The 24,986-nt window shown below is 50.3% G+C and overlaps 1 protein-coding gene and 1 long non-coding RNA gene across 3 annotated transcripts in view; both read right to left on the bottom strand.

Moving 5' to 3' along the window:
• The window catches only part of JADE2 (jade family PHD finger 2), a 58,591-nt gene extending 57,941 nt beyond the window's left edge, over positions 1 to 650 (bottom strand). For both annotated transcript variants that reach the window (XM_068698728.1, XM_068698729.1), the window contains exon 1: positions 516 to 650. The gene's annotated coding sequence lies outside the window, so the exon portion shown is untranslated. The remainder of the gene's footprint in view (positions 1 to 515) is intronic.
• Positions 651 to 17,938: 17,288 nt separating this feature from the next.
• On the bottom strand, positions 17,939 to 24,342 carry LOC137864551 (uncharacterized). The gene is made up of 3 exons (XR_011101538.1): positions 23,646 to 24,342; positions 19,209 to 19,405; positions 17,939 to 18,812 (listed from the first exon to the last, which is right to left on the bottom strand). It is a non-coding gene; the product is annotated as an uncharacterized lncRNA (long non-coding RNA).
• Between the last annotated feature and the right edge of the window lie 644 nt (positions 24,343 to 24,986).

The raw sequence follows: 24,986 nt of genomic DNA, 5'->3' as shown, positions 1-24,986 counted from the left end.
CGGGCACGGCCCCCGCCGCTGCCGCCCGCACCCGGGGATGAAGCTGGGAGGTGGAGGAGGAGGAGGAGGAGGAGGAGAAGGAGGAGGGGGGGGGGGGGACCCGGGATGATGCCGGGGGGGGGGTGTGGGGTTTGTGGGGGGGTCTGGTCGGGGCCGCGCAGCGCCCTCCCGGAGCCGCGGTGCGCGGGCACGGCGCGGGGCAGGCAGTGCCGCAGTCATTAATTCGGGGAGCGGAGCGGGGCGAGCGGCTGCAAAAGTTGTGTGCGCGCCCCCCCCCCTCCCAAAAAAAAAAAAAAAAAAAACCACAAAAAAAATAAACCAAAAAAAAAAAAAAAAACACCCCACACCCCCCCCCGGACCGGGCGTGCGCAACGCGCAAGGGGGGCGGGGGGGGGGTGGGGGGGGAGGAAAATAATAAAAATTTGTTAAAATTGAAAATAAATAAATAAAAAGGGGAGGGGGTGGGAGAAGCGCCCCCCCCCCCCCCCCCCTCCCTCCCAGCAGTGCCCCCTTACCTTTGCCGGCGGCGCCTCCTCCGCCGGGCTCGCCGGGCTCCGGGGGGCTGCGGGCGGGGAGGGGCCGGGGGGGGGGCGGCGGCCGGGGCCGGGGCCGTTCCCGCAGCCCGGGGCCGGGGGAGCCCCCGCGGCCGCTTCACGCCGCTGCCATCGGCGGGGCCGCGCCGTCCGGGGCCCTCCTCGGGAGCGGGCGGCCCCCCCCCCGTTACACACTCACTCACACTCACACACACGCCCCCCCCCAACCCACCCACCCCCCCCCCCGGCCCCAACACCGCCGCCGCCGCCGCGATGGCCGCCCCGCCGCCGCCGCCGGGCCCTGCCCGCCCCCTTTCTGTTTCTTTTTCTCGCCCCGGCGGGCGGGGAAGCGACTTTGGGAGCCGGGCACGGGGAGGAGCGGCGGGGCTGCTGCTGCTGCTGCTGCTGCTGCTGCTGCTAACGCTGCCGGTGCTGCTGCTGCTGCTGCTGCTGGTGGTGGTGGTGCTGCTGGTGGTGGCGCCCCCCCCACCCTCCCCAACCCCCTTTCTCCCCTTCCCCTGCCCACCCTCGCCCCCCTCCCGCACCCCTCAATTCCCCCCCGGCTCCGGCTCCGGCTCCAGGTGCGGGCAGCTCCGCTCCCATCCCGGGCCGGGCCGCCCCGCTCCTCACCCCCCCGCCGGCCGCGGGGGCCCCATGGCGCTGCCCGGAGCCCCGCACGCGTCCCGCGGGCACGGCTCGGCTCGGCCCGGCCCCCCCCGCACTCTTTTTTACCTCCTCTTTTTTTTTTTTTTTTCTCCCCCCCCTTTCCCCTTTTCCCACTTCCCCCCCCCCCCTCCTCGCTTCTTTTCCCCTCTCTCCACTCCCCCTCTCTCCCGGCTGTGTGCACAGGCGTACACGGGGCCGAGCTGCTGCGAGGTTTTTTTTTTAAAAAAAAAAAAAAAAATCGGCTTATACTTAAAAAAAAAAAAAAAAAAGCCTTTTGGCGCCATATTAATGACGTACTTAAAATTTGCCATTTCTCCTGCGTCAAAAAGACGGGTTCTGGCCCGGCGCGGAGAGGAGCCGCCCCCGCCGGGCAGCCCCACGAGCAGCGCCGCGGACACGCGTGGCCGAGCCCCGAGGGGTGCGGGGCTACCGGGGCCCTGCTGCAAAGCCCCGGGTGAGCCAGCACGGCTCGGCACGGCACGGCTCGGCATGGCACAGCCCGCCCCAAGTTGGCCGAGTTGCCCGGGAGCAGCGCCGAGCCCCCCCCGGTGCCGTGTCCCCCCCCCCGGTGCCGGGACGCCCCCCGGGTGCTGCCCCCACGGGTGCGGCGTGGGCTCGGTGCCCGCTCGGGGCTGCCCCCGCTGAGGGATTTTCCCCCGGTTTAGCCCAGGCAGGAGCGGTTCCTTCAATTAAAGCGGTGTTAATGGGACCGAGGGGTCCCTGCGATGCGTGGGGCCGAGTTGCTGAAGTTGGAGGGCTCTGGTTTAAACCACTGCTGGGGGGGGGGGATGAAAATTCAGCTTAAAGACGGTCCCTCAGTCACAACCCGTTACCATCCCTTGGGTCCCATAAACCTCTAAAATGTCCCCAAAGTCACTCACTGACCATTCACAGGACCACCAGCACAAGCAGGGCTCTGGGATGCTCCCCCATGGGGATCCCCCTCCCAGACATTATCGTTTGCTTTAATGAATGAGGCTGCAACGTGCTATTTTAGGAGCCTCTCCTGGACATTTTCTGAAAACTTAAAGCCCTTTGGCTCCTCCAAGGATGAAGGCAAGAGGAGAAGAGCAATGCTTTGGTTGTAGTTGGGTTTGCTGGACTTCTTTAATAATTATTTTTATGTAACCCTGGAAATAGTCTTGAAATTTGCCATAAGGCAGCCTTTTTGGGTCTTTGTAGGTAAGCCCGCCCAAGTTCATCACCTTCTTGGTCTTTCAAGCAGAGCAGCTCACAACACATGGCAAAATAATGTCAGTTCACATGAAGGAGGAGATTTGGGGGAGCAAGGGAGATTGCCCGGATCCCCATAGCTAAGAGCAGCACTCCCTTTATGTCTGCTTTGGAAATAAGATGTCATCTTCTCCGGGGAGCCTCTTTGCTGGGAAGCAGCCCCAGAGAAGAATGGGAAACGTCAGCCACCGGTTAAAAAAAGCCTCTCCTGGTAGCACAAGAGCGGGGGCCTCGTGGCACGGCCTCCTGCCAGACACCTCGAGGGGCATCGGCCCCACTGCGCTGAAGGTCACCATGTTACGTGGCCGAAACTCTGGAAACATCCAAACCAAGGCGTTCTGTACTAATTCATAGAGCTTTTTTTATTTTCTTTTCTTTTTTCCATGTAATTTTGTTACAGTTCTTAATTATATGATCACAATCTGCTTTCCACGCAACAGCCGTGTGCATAGGACCTGCTCTGTAGGTAAGTCAAAAAGGAAACATTTCCCCCAGATCCCCCCATTTTATCTGTGGAACCATAAAATTTGGGATGGAATGGTCCCAAAGACCAGGATTCTCCCCTTTTCTCTGTAAGGCTAACAAGGTCCTTGTGCAAAGTTTAGGGCACTGATGTTGGTGCTGCCCATACTGCGGGTGCTCAGCCTGGAAATGTTGGCTTGAATTGGGGACATCCAGCTCCGTACAGCTGGGCACAGTGGGTGCAAGTATGAAGTGCTCGGTAAATGCTCTGTGAAAGCTGACATTATGCTTCTCGGATGGAGTACCCTAAATTAGTCAAAACTGGCCTTAATCCATCCATGTGTCATCCTGACCCATCTTCCTAATGGGTGTTGGGGACAATTAATGAAGGTGCTGGAGCACGGATGTAGCGCAGTGGAAAGTACCATAGAAAAATGGTGCTATGTAGTTGGGCTTGCTGGACTTTTTAATTATTAGTTTTATGTAACCCTGGAAATACTCTTGAAATTTGCCATAAGGCGGCCTCCTATGGTCTTGTAGATAAGCCCATCCAAATTCATCATAGAAAAAAAAAAAAAAACCACGGGAAAATTAATAATTGTGGCAGGGAACCTGCCTGCTTCCCTGCTTTGGACCTGTACAGCATCACAGCCCTATCGTCCTCTGGGCCATTTCTTGGGGATTTCTGGACACAGCCACCACCGGAGGTCACAGCATGCCCAATTCCAGACACGCAGCTCGGGTCCCCAGCGCAGACCAGTAGTGCACAGCCCCAGTGCACTTCTGCCACCCCAAAGATGAGCACCCCGTTCTGGTTTGAGCACCACACACCACAATGTTGGAACTGTGTTTTCCATTGCTGTGAAATCCAGAAGTGGCCAGATATGTGAGCAATGTGCTGAGCTAAGGCCTAGGATCAGCCAGGGAACAATGGGAGCGCGCCAGCACTGCTGAGCCCCTCGCCGACCATCTTGTGCGCCGCACGGCCCGGCGGTACGGGAGAAAACCAACATCTGAGCCCGTAATTAAAATCTTGCTCTGCTTCCACAACAGGGCTTCGATTAAGGTGGCAAGGAGAATTCTGACATCTCTGGATGCTGAGCACTTGATCACATGCTTAACAGATTTTTGGCTACCATCTATGCACATCTATACAAAATGTGTCTGCACACACACAGGTACCACAGATACAACGTGCACAGAGATAACAGCTGGTGGGTGGTTCCACAGAAAGGTCGTGTGTTGGTTTACATAGCATGACATGTATGTAACAGTTATGAAGAGCTCTGACAGGGTGTTGTCAGCTGGATTTTGCTAAGAGAAGAAATAAATCTAATAATGAAAACAACAAAAAAAGCATTTTGGAAGAAATAATACTGCACAAATCCTCTAAAAGGACAGAATTGTCTACACAACAAAGGCTCAGCTGATTGATGCTAAAATAAGCAGTTATGCAACAAGTAAGAAATATGATCTCCAGAGAAGGAGCCAGCAACATTTCCCTTTCATCTTCATTCACCAGGGCTTGTTTTTGCATACCTAGGAGAAGAATATAGGCAACTTTTTGACAGTAAGTGCCTAAGTTGAATTAACTGGTGTTCAAACGAAGGATTTAGTATGGAGCTAAATCCCCTCGCCATAAGAGTCCCCCGAAGTGGTATTGCTTCCATTGCCCATGCTCCAGGGCTGCGATCGTGCTTCGGAGGAGCGCTCTGCTGGCATAACTGGGTGAAAATACGCTGATTTTAGGGGTAAATCGGCTCACCAAATAGCCATGATTACAAAACTTAACACAACTTCAGAAGAAGCAGCATATAAAATAGTTGGTCTCAAAACAACTGCATATAGTACTACTTGTCAGCAAGGCTTGAGACCCTCAAAATCTCAGTGTGACAGACCTCACAGAGAGGAAAAGGAAAAGCTGGGTGCCTCGATGTCCCCACGCCTGGCTGCTAGCACCCAGCACAGGGCTGAGACAGGAGGGAGTGTGACTGATACAAGGAAAATTCAATGCTATTTCAAAGACCTTTAGAAACCAACTATTTACTAATGCTACCTAGTGAGAAGCTGCAGGGAAAGCTCAGCTCCCCGTCAGCCGGGTGCCTGTTCCTGCTGTGATGTCCTCACGTCCCTGCGGCTGGGCACTCGAGGACCAACACAGGGCAGAGAGATGCTCTGGTTACAAGAGCTGGTGGAGACCCTCACAACCTGAAAAGGGCACAGGAGACGTGTGGCTGCTAATTTACTGCCCACATACCCTCTTCCAAGGCCTCTGGTAGCCAGAAGAACACAAGATAACCTCCTGACTACTTTAATTTCTGCCAAGGTCCAGATCAGCACAGAGCCATTCCAGGAGGGGAGCACAAAGATGATGGAAAGCTTGGTGCATCCGTATCCCAGACAGGGTTGTCCAACATCCCAGCTGTGATCGGGATATTTACTTGTTATTAAAATGCGTGTTAACTTGGAGAATATTAACCAGATGCAGTAGAGGGAAAAAGAACAAGCTCTGCTCTAAATTATAATAATAATCACTCCCATCTTCGAGAATGAACTACTACAGAAAGATCAAGGGCGAGATGGCTGCTATGGTCATTATATAAACTAATCCTTTTCCTTTGTCAGTCATTCTGCATAATTCTTTCCCTCTCTGAAGCTAAGGAGAAATACTATACTTACAGGAGAAGAAAATTTGATTTGGCAGATCAGTGGATAGAGAGATTTTGTTTGCAGTCTCAATTACCTCCAGTAGCTAGAAATTCGGTATCAAAATAAACTGTAAACAAAAAAAATAGATACAACATTACAAACATCCATCCCTTGATGGATAGCTCAACAATTCTCTGTTCCAGCAACAGCTGCTTTAATATCTTCCAGGGAAATGGCAGTCTCTCTCTGTCTGAAGGGATTACCTTTAAGGAGTGCCTCCTTAAGTGGTTTTGCGTAAAGATGCTCATGTTCTTGTGCACTGAATTTCTTCTGCCAAATTTCCAGATTCTTTTGTGGTTGGTTTCTCTGTCTCCTGTAGGTTCTGTGAGCCTTCTCATCCCCAGGCTGAACGTGCCCAGCTCTCAGCCTGTATATATGGCCCCACGGCCACTCCTTTGCTCCCTTGTTAGGGACACTTCAGACTTGCCAGGCTAAGCAGGGTGTCGGACAAGCGCGGCTCCTTGGGATGCCTGGGGTCTCAGCATGAAGACATGACCACAACACCATCATTCACCCTGTCTGGGCAATGGGTGATGAGAACAGATGCATGTCCCCGTGATGGGGTACCCCAAAGGCAGGGCACATCACCACAACCCCTCCTGCTGCCCTTCCCCACTGCACGGCCGGGGCTGGTGAACAACCCGCTGCCAGCAGGCTCCTTCCTACCTGCAGGTCCCTCCATGTTATGGAGCATGCAATTACTGTCCCAATTAAAAAAAAAAAAAAAAAGAAAAGATTAAAGATATGAGTCACAATTCAATGCGCCATTTGAGTGAATGGTACATATGCTAAACAATACATGCATCAAGACTGCATTAATCCTCGTTTTATGTGGATTCCCTCTAGACATTCAGTTTATAACCAAGTTGGCTATTTCACTATATTTCTCTGGAGTTTGAGGGTGTGAAAAAGACATTTCCATTTCATTGACTAAGTTCCCAAGGGGAGACTTTATGAAAGTGCAAGTGCATAATTTACTGCCTGACAGGATAAAGATGGTATCTGATTTTTAAAAAAATAGTGTACCCTGAAAAACAAAATTGCTAGAACAGACATTTGTTTTCCGTAAGTACCATATTTTAGAAGCATTTAATTTAGCTTAGAAGCGCTGTTAAAAATATATGCATTGTAAATTGCAGCTGCATAACACGATATTTATCAGATAATGTCACTGAATAGTCTCCTGTTGCAATATAAATGCCAAGGCATTTATAGAAAAATAAATGTTGAAGTAGAGAGCTTTCCTTTCAAAGTGGAAAACCATTATCTCATCCAAAGTTCATAAATAAAATGATGAGGGCTTGCTTTCGGGGTTAGTTTTAACCGTGCAGGGGCTGAAGTGGGCGCTTCACTGCCCGAGCACTGCTCCCCAAAGCCTGGTGGCAGTGACAGCAGAGGGGACACACCGTACGTGTGGCAGCCCTCAGCGGGACCTCCGAAGGGCAATCAGCTACTGACGTACTTGAGGATCAGAAGCAGAAGGATGGAACATGAGAGATTTCTCGGAATTTACCACTTCATGCAATATTTATTGCAAGAAAACTCCTCGGGTCTGGCTACAGCCAGGGCCTGATGCAGTATGCTAGGACACCAGCTTTCAGAAGCCGTGCCTGCATGTTGGCTCTCGAAACCACATTTAGTCACATAAATGCAGGATCTGATTTTCAATGGATGGAGCACCTGGCAGTCCCTATTGATTTCTTCAGGGTTTTGGATCGAGTTGTGCATGCGCAGCACTATTTATTAGCATAAGGTACAAAGGGCTGTTGGAGAGGGATGGTAAATAAGGTTTGGGATCCAAGAGCTCCACCTTGGGCTCCTCTGAAATTTGAGGACATTGATCTGGTCTGTTCGCCTCCTGTTAGGCTGGGTTTAAAATTAGGCTCGTGCTGCCATTCACGCAGATCGACGAAGGGCTGTACTGAGCAAGCTGCACGCCACGTGGCAGCTGGGCCCTAGCTCATTGCTTTTTGCACCACAGGTCCATTTGCTGGCCTTGCTGAGACTGGAAAATGCTGCTCAAATGCAGCAGGACCCATCGTGCAAACTGCCTGCAGCTGCTGCTGGACCGCAGCCGCTGGAAGCGCGATGCTCAGAGCATCCCAGGGGAGGAGTGGATGAGGAGCATGGATGGCACCAAACCACTCTGAAGTCATCCTGATAACTTAATTTCAATTATTCTGGGTTTGACATATCCAGATAATCCACATTTCATGGGATTTGTAATTTTCAAATCATTTTTAGCCTGCACAGTTAGGAACAAAGTCTGCCTGGAAATTAAAGGAAGCTGCAGCCACATTTATTTAGCTGTGCCTATGGAGCCAGAATGCCCACCCTACAGCCCATGGACATGCAGCTATCAGTACCAGACTGGGGAGATGAGGGTATTTGAATTTTGGCCACAAGTCAGACACTTCTCTTGTTAAAGCAGAAGTCAGGGGGGGTTGCCCCCCTTACCACCCCAAAATGCCTCCAAGAGCGGTCACTGCATCTGCCTTAACTGGAAGCATGTGCACTGCTCTTCCAAGGGAAGGAATGAGATTCCTGCATCTTGCTCCTGGCTTCATGAATTTACCCTTCCGTGGTTCTGTTCTGCTTTTAGCTACGACTTTTCTGCACGACTCACATGGTGTATTGTCTGCTTGCTTCTTTCCCTTCTCTATTTCCTCCCTCTGCTCCTCACTGCATTTTCCTTTGGACAATCTAACCCACTGCTCCTCTGCAGCAACCATATTCATACCAAATTGCAGTTTATCTGCCTTGCCACTCTCTGCTCACCTCTCTCCATTGAAAAGCACACTTCAGCCTGCCCCTGTCACATCGCATCCTGGGCAACACGTTGGGAACCTAGCCTGGATGTGCCAGGCTGAGCTGAATTACTCATTCTTCTCCTCAAACTCCTCTCTGTCCACTCTGGCTGTCAGAGCAGCACTGCACTCCAGGCACTACTCAACTGATATTTTGCCAAAAGCACTTTATATGATGAATGTCAGCCACATTGAGAATACGTTATTCTGTAGGTGCAGCGACTAAAATAAATTTTACATTTAAGAAACGGCTGGCTGGATGAACGGAGGGACAGCCAGGTCGCTGGCTGGTCAGCCATTGAGGGGCACAAAAACACACAGCAGGACACCTTGCTGGGCCATGTTCAGAAGAAAATACCTCAGCACTGCTAGCTCCTGGCGGAGAGGATCTCACCCTGGGCACCAGCAAGCGGGGAGGACCTCAAAGTTGCACACCACATCCATAAAATATCACAGCAACAAGAGGATGAAGAATCAAGTCCTCTGTCTCTTTATATAGGATTACAGCCCCTTTGCAGAGGACATACCAGCCATTTGTTTGAATTTACCTTTGCTCTTTGAAATTAGGCCACCAGCTAGTGCTGCTGAGCAAGGCCACGTCCCTCTGAGCCCCTTCCTGGTGAGCTCCAGGGCTGACAGAGCCACTGAAGCAACAATTCCTCCCTGCCACGACTTCAGCACATTGTCTGTGCAACACGTAGCCCTTTTACAGTGCTTATAATCTTCAAACCAATTGTACCTGGCAGGGGAAGTTTAACATTAATGACTTTCTTATTATGGATGGAAAAACGTCTCGGAGCTAACGAGCAGCAACAAGGCCGAGGAGGTGACTCCACGGTCACGACCAGCGCCTGGAGCAGGCCTGAAGTCAGCCTGCCTTTGGGCCTGGGGTCAGGAAGGGCTTTAAGGATCTCGGTTTAGGACCACTGAAGGGCAGGGGGAAAGCAGAGCCTGTGGTGCCCATCCCATGGCCACCTGCAGTGCCCTGCCCTGCGATGAAGGCCGGGATGGTGTGCCCAGGAGGAGCCTTGCTCTCCGCCACCCCCAGACAGGGACAGCTGCTGAGGTGTGAAAGGGGGGGCAATTTAATTTTAATCCTGACAGCCACGAGCAAACAAGACCCAGCGAGTTCCACGTTTAATTTCCACGCAGGTCCCACAGGGCATGCAGAAGGAGGCTGTGGGCCTGGAGGTGGCACGGTGCCTCGGGGTGGTGGCATCTGCCGGGGTACAGCCCCGAGCCCATTGCCTCCAGCCTCGCTGCCCTGACAGAAATAAACAAATAGAGGCACCAGAAAGGAGAGAGCATCTGACGGGGCCCAGGTACTTATGCAAATAGAGCCTTAACACCCAGCCAGACAGAGCTGATAAGCCTCCCAGGCCAGCTGGAGGCTTCTCCAGCCTGCTGAGGGGGGGAGGAGGAGGAGGACAGCTTTAGGATGACAATAGGAAACCTAAAAGCAAGAGCAAGGCAGCGCTGGGAAGGCTGCACGGAGCTGCCTTGCTTTGCTAGGCATGCCGCTGCTTGGCCATCGTCGGCCTGCTCCACTTCCAGAAGCATCCCCGTGCCCACACGTGCAGCAAGGTGAGAATCCTCTTTTTTTGCCAAGTTGCAGCATGAGGAGAGCAGGGGGCATCTCCCAAGGTGTGCATTGCCCCCACAGAGCTCCCCCTCCTTTTTCAGCCCCTTCCAGCAGCAAGTTGTTCTCCTGCGGGGGATCCCCCAGGAAGCCGCATCTCTGCCCCGGCTGGGCTGCTGGTAATCAGATAGAAGGGGTTTAAAATAAGTCTAAGCAGCTGAAATCCACATTGAAGTAGGTAATGGGGTCAGGAGACACGCTGCAGCCGGAGGACCTGGGGGCCACCAGGCAGGGTACGGTGTATGGTCAGAGCTGGGCCAACAAGCCAGGAGCCACAATGCTTTCCAAGCACTGGGTGCGTAGAAATCTGCACGAATCTCACATGTCTCAGGGTCTTTCTCTTGGAAAGACCCAAAAGGAAAGAGGTGTTAGGGGAAGACAACGTATACCACAGCCAGAGAGCCCCCAGAGCCAGGTGGTCTCTTTCCTCCCCATCGCATCCATCACCACCAGCCTGAGTTATGGATGGATTGTGCTGCCCCAGAGCCCTATTAGCCTCACAGCTCTGGTCCTGGGACCCAGAGCTGCAGCTCAAGGGATGCAGAAAACCTCCTGCTCCTCGAGCATCACCACGTACAGGCTCCTGGTCCCCACCCCATGCTGGCTCTCTGTGGTCACCTTCATGCACAGGCAGAGGGAAGAAGGGAAAAGAGCATCAGATAGAAGAGGGGACTGCTTTTAGGGACTGTTTGTTCTGCCCACCACGCAGATTTCCAGCTCAGTTTAGCGATACAACGCTCTGATGCTGAGAAGTTGCAGTTTGGCCTTCCTGTGGTATTCCCCTTGGAAAAAAAAATCTTACTGCAATGTAAAACTGAAAATTGAAACAGCCTGGTGATTCACCAGAGAAAATGCCTCTCTCTTTTCCCTATTCAGTGAGGCGGAGATTAATGTTGTGAGGTTTGAAAGAAAAACTGAAAAAGCCTTTAATTAATCCCTAAAGGCTAAACGGTGCCAGAGATGGACAGGATTTCTCCTCTGCCTCCTTTCCGGAGCAAGGACTCGATGCTGTGTTCCTACCACAGCCTTTTCCAGGGATTCTCCAGCACTGAGGGAGGACCCGAAGCCATCTCTGGGGACAGGCGCCAGGCAGCGAGGAGACACAGGCACCCCCCCCAGCACCTCCCTGGTCTGGGGAGGCAGCACAGACTTTTGGAAGCTTTTACCTGCTGCGAGGAAACTTTCCAAGTTCAAGGTCAGGTTTGTTTGTCTTCCATCCCGACAGACACAAAATGTTATGCAATATTCAGGAAGTCACTTCTATCAGCCTCAATTCAATTTATAAGATTAAGAGCACGGAAAAACAAATACTCCTGGATGGAAAGCGCTGGCACTGGCCAGGCCAACGCTCTGTTTGCACAAGGATTGTTAACAGGGTCTCTCTTATTTCCACCAGTCAGTAGGGGCGGGATGCAAAGTGTGCTGCTTCTTACGGGGGGGCGGTTGTTACGAGAAACTCTAACCCCTGCAGAGAGCAGAAGCTGTAGCAGAGTCTTTTGGAGGGAGACTTCTGTGGTTGCAGCAGGAACAGCTCTGCTGACACCGTCGCCAGCCCTGGAGCACCCCATGAGGTAAAGGCAGGGCTCGCCTGGTTCAGGGCACGGCACGGCAGCACCTCTGCTGGCTGGATTCACCCGGGTGCAGCCACCGGGGTGCCAGGCTGGAGCGGGGCTGTGGTGGGAACAGAGGCTTCGCTCGCTAGAAACGTGAGGTGCGAAATGATGAGTAAAATATAGAGCATGTGCAGCTCATGTGCAGCTCTCACAGGAGTCTGAAGCCAGACCTCCCTTGCTCAGAAAATGCACTAGAAAAAAAAAAAAAAAAGAGCTTGCAGAGAGAAAACAGTACAGGGTAAGAGCGAGGTCAGCCCTATGCCTGATCTGGAAGTCCTGAAGTCTTCAGGGAAGACAAACATCAGCACTGCAGGGCAGGAGCATCGACATTTGTCTTGCAGAGAGGAGGCCCCTGCCAGAGATCGCATTAGGCACCGTCCAGGAGATGCATTGCCTTCTGACACCATTTCTCTCCCAACGAGGCCCTTACGAAGTTTCAATATTCACCACTATTACGACGAGCTCAGACCAGTGCTTTCTGCTGATACAGGGAATAAAGGAAAAGCAATCTTCAGCACTGCAAGCTCCTTTAATTCGGTGCCACGCTCACATGTAGGAGCTACAGACAAAGTTAAAACATGGTAACGAGGAGCTCTGGAGTTTGACAGCAGCTAAGGGAGAACCTGACGACTGAAAGGAAGCTCGGCGATAGCAGAGTTGCAAGTTCAGCTATGGAGAGGACCACAAAAGCTGAGTGCATGCTGTAGATCTTCCTTTCCTTGACTGTTTCGAGGAGAGCTGCATTTCTTGTTGAAGTTCAGAGCTGCAGACCGCACTCTGTCTTGATTCTGATTACAGAGCGGTGGTAATTAAACCTCTGGAGCATTAAGTTAACATTTTAACAAAATGCCTGGATTTTGTCTTGATGTGAAATTGGGAGTGAGATGCAGATCTTCACAGTAAATAAAAACTGTTGGCTGTTTCACAGATAATCTGTTTCCTCAGCTTGCGTATGAGAAAATCCTGCCATGCAGTTTCTTTTTCCCTTGTGCAAACACACGCGGTCCTTGAGGAAGTTCAGCAGAAGCACTGCCAGCCCCTGCACGCTGCTCAGCCTGCAAAATAACCATTATAAGCATGGTGTGGCTCTTTAATAGCACCTTTCATTCAAGAACCAGTATCATTATCTCCATGACAGACAACAGAAGCACACAAAAATTCACTCCAGTGTTACAAGCGGCCAGAGTCAGGAATAATCCAGCCCCCAGGGCCGGAGTCCATCCATCAGCTACATCCCCACGTGGCCCTGAAGTGATGGCCTCATCCACAGACAGAAGTGTAAGGTGCAAACCCGCTTTATTCTTAGCCCCAGAGCTGCGGTGACAACCGCAGCTCTGCGTCACTGCAGACCTCTGGGTTAGGAATTGGGCAAATGCAGCCATTTTGGGTCATGTAGCTACAGGCTAGCCATCTAATGGCAATTTTCAGCCTGAGTCCACTCGAACCAGTGACCAGTATAGGGGAATCCCTTAAAGGCAGCATTTTATTGCAATTAGCAGCAATACATTGATGGAGCAAGGCTCGGATTCTCAGCAGCACCAGCAAAAGGCAGCACGACGGCACTTTGCATTGGCTCCGTTTCTTGCAGGCAGTGGTGTTAAGTGCTCTGGTAGATCAGTTATTCTGATAATAAAACAGTTGCTTGTGCAGGCAATTGGGCTCAGTCACTTTCAAAGGACAGATGTTGCCACAAAGGCTTTCATCGTTGGCTTTCTGAGCAAAGCATATCCTCCCTGCCCAGAGCAGCAACAGGTTTACCACAAAATACTTCTCGCATTTGATGTCTGCAGAGGCAGGTGTTACTCACCCAGCTGCCGCATGCAAACGTGCTCCTGATGGGATAGCAGGGAGAAAAACCTGAAGCCACTGCTGCTGGAGATGCCCATCCTCGTGTGGCACTTGTGTGTCCAAAGCAGAGAGCAGCCCTGGGGCTTTTTTTGCGCTCTGCTTCTCAGCAGACAGACTTGCTGCAGGTCTGGGGTCAGCTTGCCTTGTCGTGAGACCAGGAGCTGTGTGTTTTGGTGGGTGCTGGGGTCCAAGGCTGCATCACTTCACCTTCATCAGCATCACCTCACCTCCAGCCATCTGCTGAGAGGAATTGAGAGCTGTCACACACCTACACGGCGACTTCTGCAAAGTGTCAGAGCTCCTGGCATGCACACGCAGCTGCCTTGGAGAGAAGTGTCAGGAGGAGATGCCTCAAGCTCACAGACCTGCTCCCTCCCCAGCAGGCATCAGCAGTCCACCGGTTACACCAGGAGAACTGAGCTGAGATCCAGTGTCACCTCCCAGAGATACCCCTGATCGCTGCCCACCAATCTCCCCAAACCTGAGCTGAGGATGCACTTCTGCACCACACCACCCTTGCCTCCCGTGGTGGGCGCTTCCCCTCCAGGTGGAGGGCAGCAGCAGCAGAGCCTCTCTCCTTGTTATCCACCCTGCCTGCAGCTTAGGAGCTCATGGAAACACACACAAACTCAAAGCTGGGGTAAGGTTTCTCTGCAGATAGAAATGCAGCTGCTGCTGGTGTGGTTGGGAGTCAAAATAGAGCACGATGATGGCTCTCGGTTTGAAGAGAAACACAAAGAAGGGACTGTTTTGTAGAAATCCATGTTTACTCTTGATCAAATCTGGATTATTCTGTTATTCATGCCCAGTAAAGGAAATGCAACCTGAAGCATTGCTACAGCTTTCTCTGGCTGCAGGATCTCACACCTTCACATCACACCACCCTGGGATATGATGCTCCCCAAGTCTAACCGGCTGGATACACAGATCCAAACCCCACATCCATATCAACTTCTCTACATCCAGTCTTCGAAGTATAACATGAAAAAAAATGATACAAAAAGATCTTCTCCAACCAAGCAAATAACTGCAGGCAAACAAGCATTCTACTTAACGTTTCTAGACGTAATGCATTTGGGGTAGCAGAAAGGAACAGTTGATTATCGTCTGTCTTTGACAGGAAAACCATACCAATCTTTGGAAAACTGATGTAGGCATTATCCTGCATTCTGACATGAAGGAAAGCATTACGTGATTGCGTCTTTTCTCAGGAATGGGTAAACTGGCTTGGTGGTTTGGAAAAATACAAGCAAGCATATATTTTTTAATTATTACTTTTTTTTCCGCAGACCACTGCCATTTTTGATTTGAGTGATGGCCAGAGCTAGAAAGGATAAACCACCACAAGACAAAATTTTCTCATAGCTTTTTTTTCTGCTCTGAAGCTCTGGAACTATCAAGAGAAACCTCATTTGTATGAAGTTGGTGTCAGATGATGAAGAACAAGGCTGACTGCAAAGCCAGGGTGCCACCCACATTTTGTGATGCTAAGTGACCGTGATCGGTAATGAGATAAAAGTGAACATCCACTAGTCAAAAAAGAAATTGGAAAAATACTCAAATATCTCAAGAAGACTGCCACAGAGCTACAGAATGGATCCAATTCATGCTTTCCAACCCTCCCTGCAAACCCGCAGGGTGTGCTACTCAGCTGTGCCACTTCAGGGACCTGAAGCAGGGCCTCGGGTCCCTCTTATGGGGAGGGTCCTGCAATTACACAATTTACAAGCTTTTCCCTGTGTCTTTATTCCTAACACCTTTACAGATCTCCTCTCACTGTGCTGAGCCCGTAACCTCCTCGCCGTGCAGCCAGCCATCACCTCTGCCCTGCCAGCCCGCACCATCCCTCTGCCAGCTTTGTCCCCCAGCACAGACTTGACTCCTCCCAAGCTTTTCTGTAAGGCTGGGAACACCTTCCAGACAAATCTCAGCAGCCACCCCTTTCACCTCATTCCAAACTCTCCTTTTATTGCACTCCTGCCCAGAAAACTACCAACACAGCCAACAATGAACTGACATTCTCCTTCCTCCTCTCCTCATTCCCCACTTCTGCTCTCAGGGAAGCATCACTGTCCTGCTGGACAGGTAGGGCAGAGAAACGGTGCAAAATACGAGCACAAAGCACTGACACCACTGCTGCTGTGCATGGAAGCGAGTGACCAGCAGCACCTCCAGAAGCTCTGGTATCACAACGTGTCTGGACAGTCAGAAACCTCCCTCCCTATACTTAAAGCAAACTGTTTTCAGCAGAACCCGGTGCTTTCAGCCTTCGCCTCGAAAACAAACCCGTAGTATGAGAGCTGAAATGTCAGCACTAGTTAGGAGGAGGAAGCTGTGCATAAACCAGCACCGACGTACATCTGCTGCCGAGGAGAAAGTGGCTATTTTCTGCCGGCCTCGCCAGGAGCCGGAGCGCACAGCACATCGTCCCCCTCCAAGCAGATAGCTAGCTGGCAATTCGGTCAACCCTGAATTACATGCTGGAGTGCTAACTTCCCTTGTGGTCACAAAAAAAAAAAAAAGAAAGGCTTTAGAAACACCATTTTAAATTATGCCCAGGGGTATATTTAAAGAATAGCCAGCCAAATTCCACACTGCCTTCGAGCCTGCTGGAACGCCGCTGGGCTGCAGCAGGGCTGCGCGGCAGATAAGAGCGCGCGGCGCTCAGCCGATTAGTCTTAACCATCATTATATAATATTGATGTCACATTGAATATACATATATATCCTGGCACGGCGGCTGAAATTAAATTGATTTATTAAGCTGATACCGCGCACCAATGCCAAGTTACCAGGTAATTGATCAGCTGCCGAGAACGAACTCCAACATGTAATTTCCAGCGCAATTTGACTGATCAGCAATACCGTAATTGGTTGCAAATGTCCTTCCTTGTATTTGTTTTGTTAAGTGGCTTTTTCATTAACGCAGTGGAGCCAAGTAAATAAATACGACTTCACTATTGGGCTGAAGGCAGGCAACAGTTGAGAAATGGATACAGCCTGGGACGGGACCGGGCGATGTTGTGCAGCCAGCACTTGTTATTTACACTTTCTCAATTTTGCTGCATTTTGGGCCTCCCTTGCTTTAGATTTCCTTTTAGCAAAAGGGACGTGGCCAGCACTAGGCTCAACAAAAATGCAGGTCTATTGCATTTATGCCCTCAAATGCCTTAAGCGAATAGGTTTATTATTAAGCCTTTACATCTCTGCTTAGACTATGGTCCTCAGTTGTCCCTGCTAGGAGAAGAAACCAAGCAAAGTCTCAAGGAATGGGTTCCTTGCTCAGGCAGGCAGCACCCATGTGCCTGACCAAGCTGCCAAGCTCAGAACCAAACAGAAAGGGCTATCAGGAGGTGGCACCTTCCTCCTGCAACCCGTGCTGATGCCTTTGCCTACAGGATCCTTCAGTCAGAGCTACTACTGTGCACTTGCAGTCCCCAGCTCCACATGGACTGAGCCCTGTAGTTGTAAAGACCAGGCAGTGCCAGCAGTGGTTAGAGGCTAAGTCACAAAACACCTGAAAATATTGATTCAACATTGCAGCTGTGAGCACATACAGTTATTTGAACAGGAGAAAGGTAAAGGAACGCCGCTGTGGCAGCAGCTACCCCATGAAATAGCCACGTGCAGCACTGGATTATCATATGTCATTCCCATTTTCCAGAATGTGCACAGAACATTGTTTTCTGGGTGTGTAATTCCTCAGTGCACGCCTTTCAGTGTCCCTTCCAGCTCTCATTTTATCCCAGCCTATCGATTACAGCCCATTTCTGGCTATATTCTAAACATTTGTAACCGTGCGAGACTGGACGATGAATAGTGGTTATCTGGTGACTTCCAGCACTGAAGCATTATTTCAGACCTTTCACTGTGAGTCACCACAACACGTTATAGGAGCAAAGGCAGTAAGAAAATCACGTCAGAAAGAATAAAGGCGTTGAGTCAGGAGAGAAGAACTAATCCGTTATTTCCAAGTGTTTTCAGCAGTTTAGGTCTTTATACCTTTGACACTTTTTGTCCACTAGACTCTGCCAAGTGGAATCATCGTTTTTCTTCTGGTAGCTCCTTGAAAACATTTGACAATGGTTTATACCAGTGTGGAAGAAATTAAAGGCTAAGCTACTTAAGCGATGGATGGTCTTTGAACTATCCCATTTAAATCTTTGAGATAGCAGCATGTTGCAAATTGGCACACTTCATTAGTGAGCCTTAAACCTATCCACAAAAGAAATCAGGATGAAGCTGGTCTGGATCTTTTTTTTTTTCCCCTCTCCTTTCCTTGTCATGTGCACAACTGCGAGGTCTGATCAAGGAGAAGGTGAAGACATCACCCTGACCCACATGGGACCCAAGCAGCACGGGGCTGAGTTTTGCATATGCTTTATGAAGAGCTCAGCACAGCCATTGCTCAGCAAATAACAAAAAGAAACAGGTTTGTAATTGGGATGTTCAAACAGCAGTAAGTTACTAGCATTTACCGTGCCCTGATGCTCGTAAAACCCAGGAACAGCACCCTTCGTGTAAGGGCCTGTCCCGTAGCCTCTGCCCCAGGTGCGTGCCCGGGTGTGCCGGGTCACAGCGAGCAGCGTGGGCAGCGTCTGGGTTGGCAAAGCCCAACTCTGCAGCTCACAGCCACGTGGGGTGCAGAGAGAGCACTCCAAGGGACACACCAGGACACCCCTGCAGTGCCCCAGGACACAGAGGGAGGTTCCTATAACACACGGCCCCAGAGCAGCATTTATTGCTTCTCTCACTGGAGCTGCTTTTCAAAAACTCAGATCCCAGCTTCACCAGCACACAGCTCCCCAGCTCCTCGGGCAGAGCTCATCGAGGTGAGCAGCGAAACCAACGATCCCTTTCCATGCAAAGCAACAAATGCCAGCTGACTGATAGGAAGGGATTCGTTAAGGAGGCTTTGAATGTTTTCAGCCCGAGCTTTCATGGAGAAGCAGGTTTGTTCTAACAGCCACGGTGGGCTGAGGAAGGCTCACCAGCCTCCAGTGATCCATCAGGGCGCCGGCTGCTGCTTGGCAGGAGCCTCTGCTGGAGCACCGCAGAGCATCCATCCCTCCCTCGCAGCGCAGCAGCAGCGCCAGTGACTAAGCAGATTCTATAAATCAAGCTGCAGCAGAGTTCAGAAGCCTAATAATAATCCGAAGATGTAAAAATAATAATAATGCGGTGGTTTTAGTGTTCAGGAGGTCACAGATAAGTGTAATAGGCCTTCTGATGTTGAGACTTGCAGCTTGGTTTCGAGCAATTTTAACACTCTATTTGATGTCTCGTCTTAGAGCGCTAGAAACTGGAATTAAACAACGCAATTAAAACGCAGCAAAGATGTAATCTGAGCTTATTTCTACTTCTATCCTTGCAGCTTCACCTTTCCCTCCAAACCCTTGGTCTCCTGCACATCAGGAGCACTCACAGTAGCCCCCTGGGCTCTGGGATAGGTTTGCTCCCCTGCAGGAGGGTGGCACCAGGGCACCCAGCACGCCTGAATCGCTGCCACCAACTCCGCAGCCATCACCAAACAGTGCTGCGTACTCCACTTACTGTAACTGTCTCATTACTACTTTGTTTATATTGGTACAACTTAATCCAACTAAATACCATCACGAACCACAGCACATGAAGGCCCTGGCTATAAAGAGCTGCACTAAACATAATCCTTCTCAAAGCGTCCTGCCTTCATACCTACCAATTTTCCATGATTACATCTGCGCAGCACATCTACACCGAAGGCTTTAGGGCCCTTTGATGTACATACACTGAGGCAAAATGCTGTGAAGCAGGCATGGCTTTAGACCGCAGGCTGTCCCGGAGCAGAAGAGTTTGTTACGTGTGTGCTCAGTGCTGAGCAGGATGAGATGCTGTGGCTGGAAGCAGCAGGCATTCCTAGGGCAGGATTAACGAGAATGGAGAAATATGGAGGGGGCCTCGTGCCACGGTTTCAGCTGCATCAGGGGAACCCATTTTACCAGAGCTTGAGGCCCAGCCTCCCTGAGGGGTGCTGGGGACAAGGCAAACAGGGCAATAATTCAGCTTTATGCCACTTCAGTGTGATGGTTAACTTATTACACTGCACAATTTGTGGATGGGGAAACTGAGGCACGGAGCTAAGGCTCTGTGGGTGCAGCTGGGGTACCCCACAGCTCCACGAGGCCAAAGGAGAGGCCTGTGCTCCACCTGGGCCTTATAGCCATGGCACTGTGCTGGGTTGTGGGGAATGCTGCAGAAATCGCTGCCTTTGTGTGCCCTATTTCCACACCTGTGAAAGGGGGATAACAATATTGTGAGGTGCTGAGCTGCCGTGAGTTATTACGGGAGCTGTGTAAGCTGCTATAAATACCTGAAGAATGAGGACATTCGGCGTTACACTAATAGAATATAAAGCCTACGAAGCCTTCGCATTTTAGAGATGAAGGCTTGAGATAACGACAGGAAGCTGCAAGAAGCCCTCGCAGGCCTTTTGCAGGCACTGTGCTCTCCTCAGGCCTGAAGCACACTCATGGGGATGGCAGCACCCGTCCCACAGACACGGACCTCGGGAGCCTTGGGGCTGCTGCTGGCTGAACCTCGCTTTCACAGGGAGGTTACAGCTTGCGGAGGGAGCAGCAGAGCTCTGGGGCTCACTTTTAAGTTCAAATCCAGCCAGTTTGGAGAGCCTTTGGGCAGCAAATGGGGAAGGAGCAGAGCTGGGGAGCAGCAGGACACTGCATCCTACCAGGCCCCTGCTGCCAGTGCTGTGGTCCTCAGCCCCCAGCCTGAGCCCTGGCCACATCCCTGGGGATGCAGGAGTTCACTTTCCTCTCCAGAGCCTCAAAAGGAGCCCACCAACACCTCTCCACACACCACATGTGAAGAAGGCCTCCAGAGGAGGCTCAGGACTCCCGCAGGATCAAAGGGATGTAAGGGCTAATCCCCTTTCTCCTCGGGGCAATCCCCATCCCTGTGGAGGTTAATTTAGCGAAGAGACAGCAAAGGAACTTCATGTACTGTCTATTCCCATGCTGTGCCGGTGGCTGTGATGAGAGGGAAGGAATAAAGAAGCAGGGAAGCTGTCAATAATCCCATTCCACTGCTATTACTGCCAGACAGATGATATATTATGTTGACAGCAAAAGGGAGGCACCTCAGGCAAAAAAAAAAAAAAAAAAAAAAAAAATACCACGAAGACTATTTCACCACCCCTGACCTTGTCAGGCAATCCTTGTTCCTGGTGAGATGTTTCAGTTTTGATTCGTCTGTTTTCGGCAAACAGACCCACATCTTTTCAAGCTGAGGGGCTGCAGCAGCTCTGCCAGAGCTGCCATCGAGTGCACCTGAGCCATGTGGGGGGGAGATTAAGAGGAACTGTAAATCTCTGCCACTAATTGCAGCCTGCCTGATTGACCAGCATGGTCTTCTGCACAGGTCAGTCAGTGGAGCTGGAGGACAGAATATCCCAGACTGGGCTCCCAGCACAAGGGAGGATAAAATACACTGGGGAAAGAATCGGTATGCTCCTGCCTTCACTGCTGGCATTCCAGCTGAGCTTCATTGACCTCAAATTATTCCAGATTTATCAGTTTAGGTACCCAAAGAACTTAAGCTGTATTCTGAAAAAGTGGAATAGTAAACTCTTGGCTGGGCTGCTTGCTTTGCCTGACACCCACCAACACCATGGCCAGGGCATGAGCAGTCCGAACACACTGGGACCATCACTGGTGTCACTTCAGTAGAATCTGTACATTCCCACCTCTCTGTGCACAGACATAGCCAGATGGAAGCACTGTCCTAGCAAAGATGCTGTCCAGCTCCCATTTATCATTTCAAAGTTCCCAATAAACTGATTTTTCAAACACCAGTTCTATTTTCAGAGGAAGGCAATGAAAACTCAAGCCCCTGGGCAGAGCTGTCCTTAGACTGGCAAAAGAGTGCCTTGGAGGATGGAAATGGTGTATGCAATAAGGCACCTAGAAACAGGGAAACCTCCAAATTATAATTGCCAACACTCAACTGTCAATGAAAAGGGATCAATTTAATTATCATCTTTTAAAATGTGTTCATACATATCCACAGAAACAGGAGAAACCTGCATTGAACGTATTAGGACATGATGAAACCCCATTCTCCAGCAATAGACTCTGTAAGACCACGCTCACAAACATGTTACAAAACAGGGCATTTACCTTTGAGTGTCCCACTTAGGTAAGTTAAGAAATTATTTGATTGGCATTCTGTAATTGAGTTATTTACAGGCAAGACATAAATACCAGCATCAACTAAGTAGTTTGTACTTACTCCAAAACGTAATTTGTTAGCTAGGAACAGATTATTATTTATTTATTTTAAAGTGCTTGGACATTATAGAAGTTCTGGCAGTATTTTCCTAAGTGTCTCAGCTCCCCAGCCAGTGACACCAGCCCTCAGGTTCCCCAGCTGTACTGCTTTGCACCTGACAGTTTATCTAGAACCACAACAGTTTCCACTCTGGCACATACTCCAAGTCTCTTTTTTTGGCCACATCCTCAGCCTTTCTGGGAACACGCTGCCTTTTTCCACTTACTGTTTGTCCCAGATCATGACAACAGAAGAGGAACATTTAGGCAATGCAGACCCACGTGTGCACACATGACTTTTGTTGTGTTTGTGCCACTCCTGTGGACAATCTTCAAGCCTAAGCCTGACTTGTGCATATTAAACACAATGTGCCTTGCAGATGACATCTAGCAACTATAAACACAAATAACAAAGGGTGATTTCTAGAGTGTTTTCACATACAGAGCAGGATCTCTCAAATTTTCCTCAAAATAAGTAGTCTTAGTTTCATAAGAGTTTCTTCCATCAGCTTTTGCCATCCAGAACTGCTGCACAGTTGATTTAACTGCACCGCATCTTCCTGAGGCTTCATCTGCTGGAACTACTGGAAAAATATGCTAAAGATTTTCCTGTCATTCCTCTGGGCTTAATTCTTATTAATTTGAGTGTACTGCTATAAAAAGGATAATTTCACTGTAATATTGATTAATTAATGGTCAATTAGCGCTCATTAAGGTGAAGTGGCAAACTCAGAACTGATAAAAAGTGCTGCGAGATTTACTAGAAGAGGTCACTGATGCTCATAAATCAGAAACAGCCAAGGAGAGACTGGAGTCCTGTGCAGACAAGTACACCCAGAGCCACCTGCTAGGCACTGATTAAGATTTAGACAGGTCCCTAAGTATTTGTGAGGCCGAATGTATTTCACTAACACCAATCTCAATCACAGGCCTTCAGTTAGGAAAGCAGCAGCTTTTGGAGACGCTGATGGCAGAGCTGTTCGGTTGCATCAGGACTCACCTGACCCCTGCACAGAGCCAGTTTCAGCCTTTTCCCCCTGGGGAAGAACTCAGAGCAGGGAGGGCACAAGGGGCAGCCACAGACAAATGCAGTAAGCAAAGTGTTCGGATCTAAAAGCACCTGGCCTCTGGGGAGCCCAGGCCCAAAGCAGCACTTCCCAGCTCCCCGCTGCACCCTTGCTCGTGGTACCTTGTTCCTTGGCACTGCTGTCATGGTTTTCATGAAGCAGACACATAAACCTGTTGGCTTGGGGTTTATCTAACCTTCTGGGCAACTGTTCACAGAAACCTGGTATTTTCCCAAGGCTTACCTCTAATCACCGAGCTACTACAGCTCCACAGCCCTCCTGGCCAGCTGCAGGACCCTGACCCCAGATCACTTTGGTGCCCACCCAGCCGTTTCTCAGGCACCTTCAGTACAGCTCCAGCCATGCTCAATCCTACCCCACCTCCTGAAACACATTTTCAAGCTTCCAGCATGCACTTGTTTCCTTTTATTTCATCAAAGACTTGAATTTCTTTTCAGCAACGTAATTTGTCAACACATTCAGTTTATAAGAAGGAAAAATGTTGATCAAAGAAGAGCAGGTAACTCTTATTTACCATGTGATAGCAAACCAAACTGCTGCTCTAGCTTCATGTTAGCAGCTCCACATTTAGTGCTTTTTCAGCTGCAGTGCACTCTCCAGCTTAGGACGGACAATTTAACAGCCAGAGGGAGGGCTCCCCCCCAGACAAAGCGCAACAGCAATGCCACGATGCACAAAACTGACTTGCAGCTGGTGATTAATCCCAGACAAAATACAGACTTGTACCTGATGCAGGAAGACCAGGGAGCAATGCATAGCTCTGCACGAGCTTCCAGTGTGTTCCTCTGCCTGTTAAGGGAGAAAAGGAGGAAGAAAGGGTGGTAAACACAAACTAAAGCAGCAAATAGCAGGGACCGTTGAAATTTAGATTCAAATTTCAGCTCAGATGAAGCAATGAGTCTGAATAACATAGGGCTTGTCACAAATTGAAGCCTGAACTTAATTGTTTCCACCTCCCTTTGGGCATTGCTCCCCCAGCACAGCTCCAGGCAGCTGTAGCAGCACCAGACCCCAAACCAGGAGCTCCCACACACCCCAAAGCCCCCGTGAGGTCCTTGGGGAGCTCCTCTGTGCCCACAGCCCCACACTTTGCATTCACTGCTCTCTGCAACAGGGGACAGCCAAGGCAGGGTGTGCACAGGCACCTGGCCAGGCCCAGCTCCCATAGGCCCACCACAGCAGATCTGAACATAAAGTGACCAACTCTGCCTCCTCTACAAAGGTATCAGGCCTTAAAAGACTGCTCTGGAGACATCTCATCCTCTTGTAACACTGACATCCCTGGGTTTCATCAGGGATTTCTGGGCCAGTTGGTCAGAAGGCATCTCTCACATTTATTTAATTTTTTTTCCTAGACTTCCCAACCACCTCATGTACAGAGCTCCCACATCAGCTGGAGCCTGCAGCTCCTCCAAGCACCCCACATCCCACTACAGGACCCTGGGGCTGAGCTTAAATGGGCTCCTGGGCGCTGCTGGGGGTGTGGGTGATGCCCCAGGTGAGGCTGCTCAGGGCCACCGATGCTGGGAGAGCCCTCACCTGATGCCTGAGTCCCTTACGGTGCTGAGTCTCCCATTCCTCAGCAGCAAAGTACCTGTGGCAGCACTCATACTGTGCTCCAGGCTGCAATAAACCCAGCCCGGCTGGGTTAGCAGTGCGCCGTAGGAATCTGCTTCCCATTTTCTATACGAGCTGTAAATAATGCCCAACAGTCAAGGTACCCGTGAAGGAGGCAGAGGCACTGCACTGTCACGAGGCGAGGCCACCTCGTTGCTTACGGCTACATCAAAGGCAGAGTCGCTTCCTTCAAAGGCAGACAGAAGACTTTTTTTTTCTTTTTTTCTTTTTTTTTTTCTGCAGAAATCCACACCCTGACTCCTAAGCACATGTGAAAGGGAGGCTTTTTCAACTTGTGACTTAAGTGACTTGAAACAAATCAGATGTTGAACCATATGGGTTTAGGGCTTTTTTAGACTGTAAACTTTTTTCATTACAGATAAAGCTAATGGTCCAGCTGATGACTCAACTGCGTGCTCACGAGCTGCAGATGGGCAGAGCCAGGCAGAC

Source organism: Anas acuta, chromosome 14, assembly GCF_963932015.1.
Source record: "Anas acuta chromosome 14, bAnaAcu1.1, whole genome shotgun sequence".
NCBI classification, from domain to species: Eukaryota; Metazoa; Chordata; class Aves; order Anseriformes; family Anatidae; genus Anas; species Anas acuta.
This window is presented reverse-complemented; position numbering and strand designations above follow the sequence as displayed.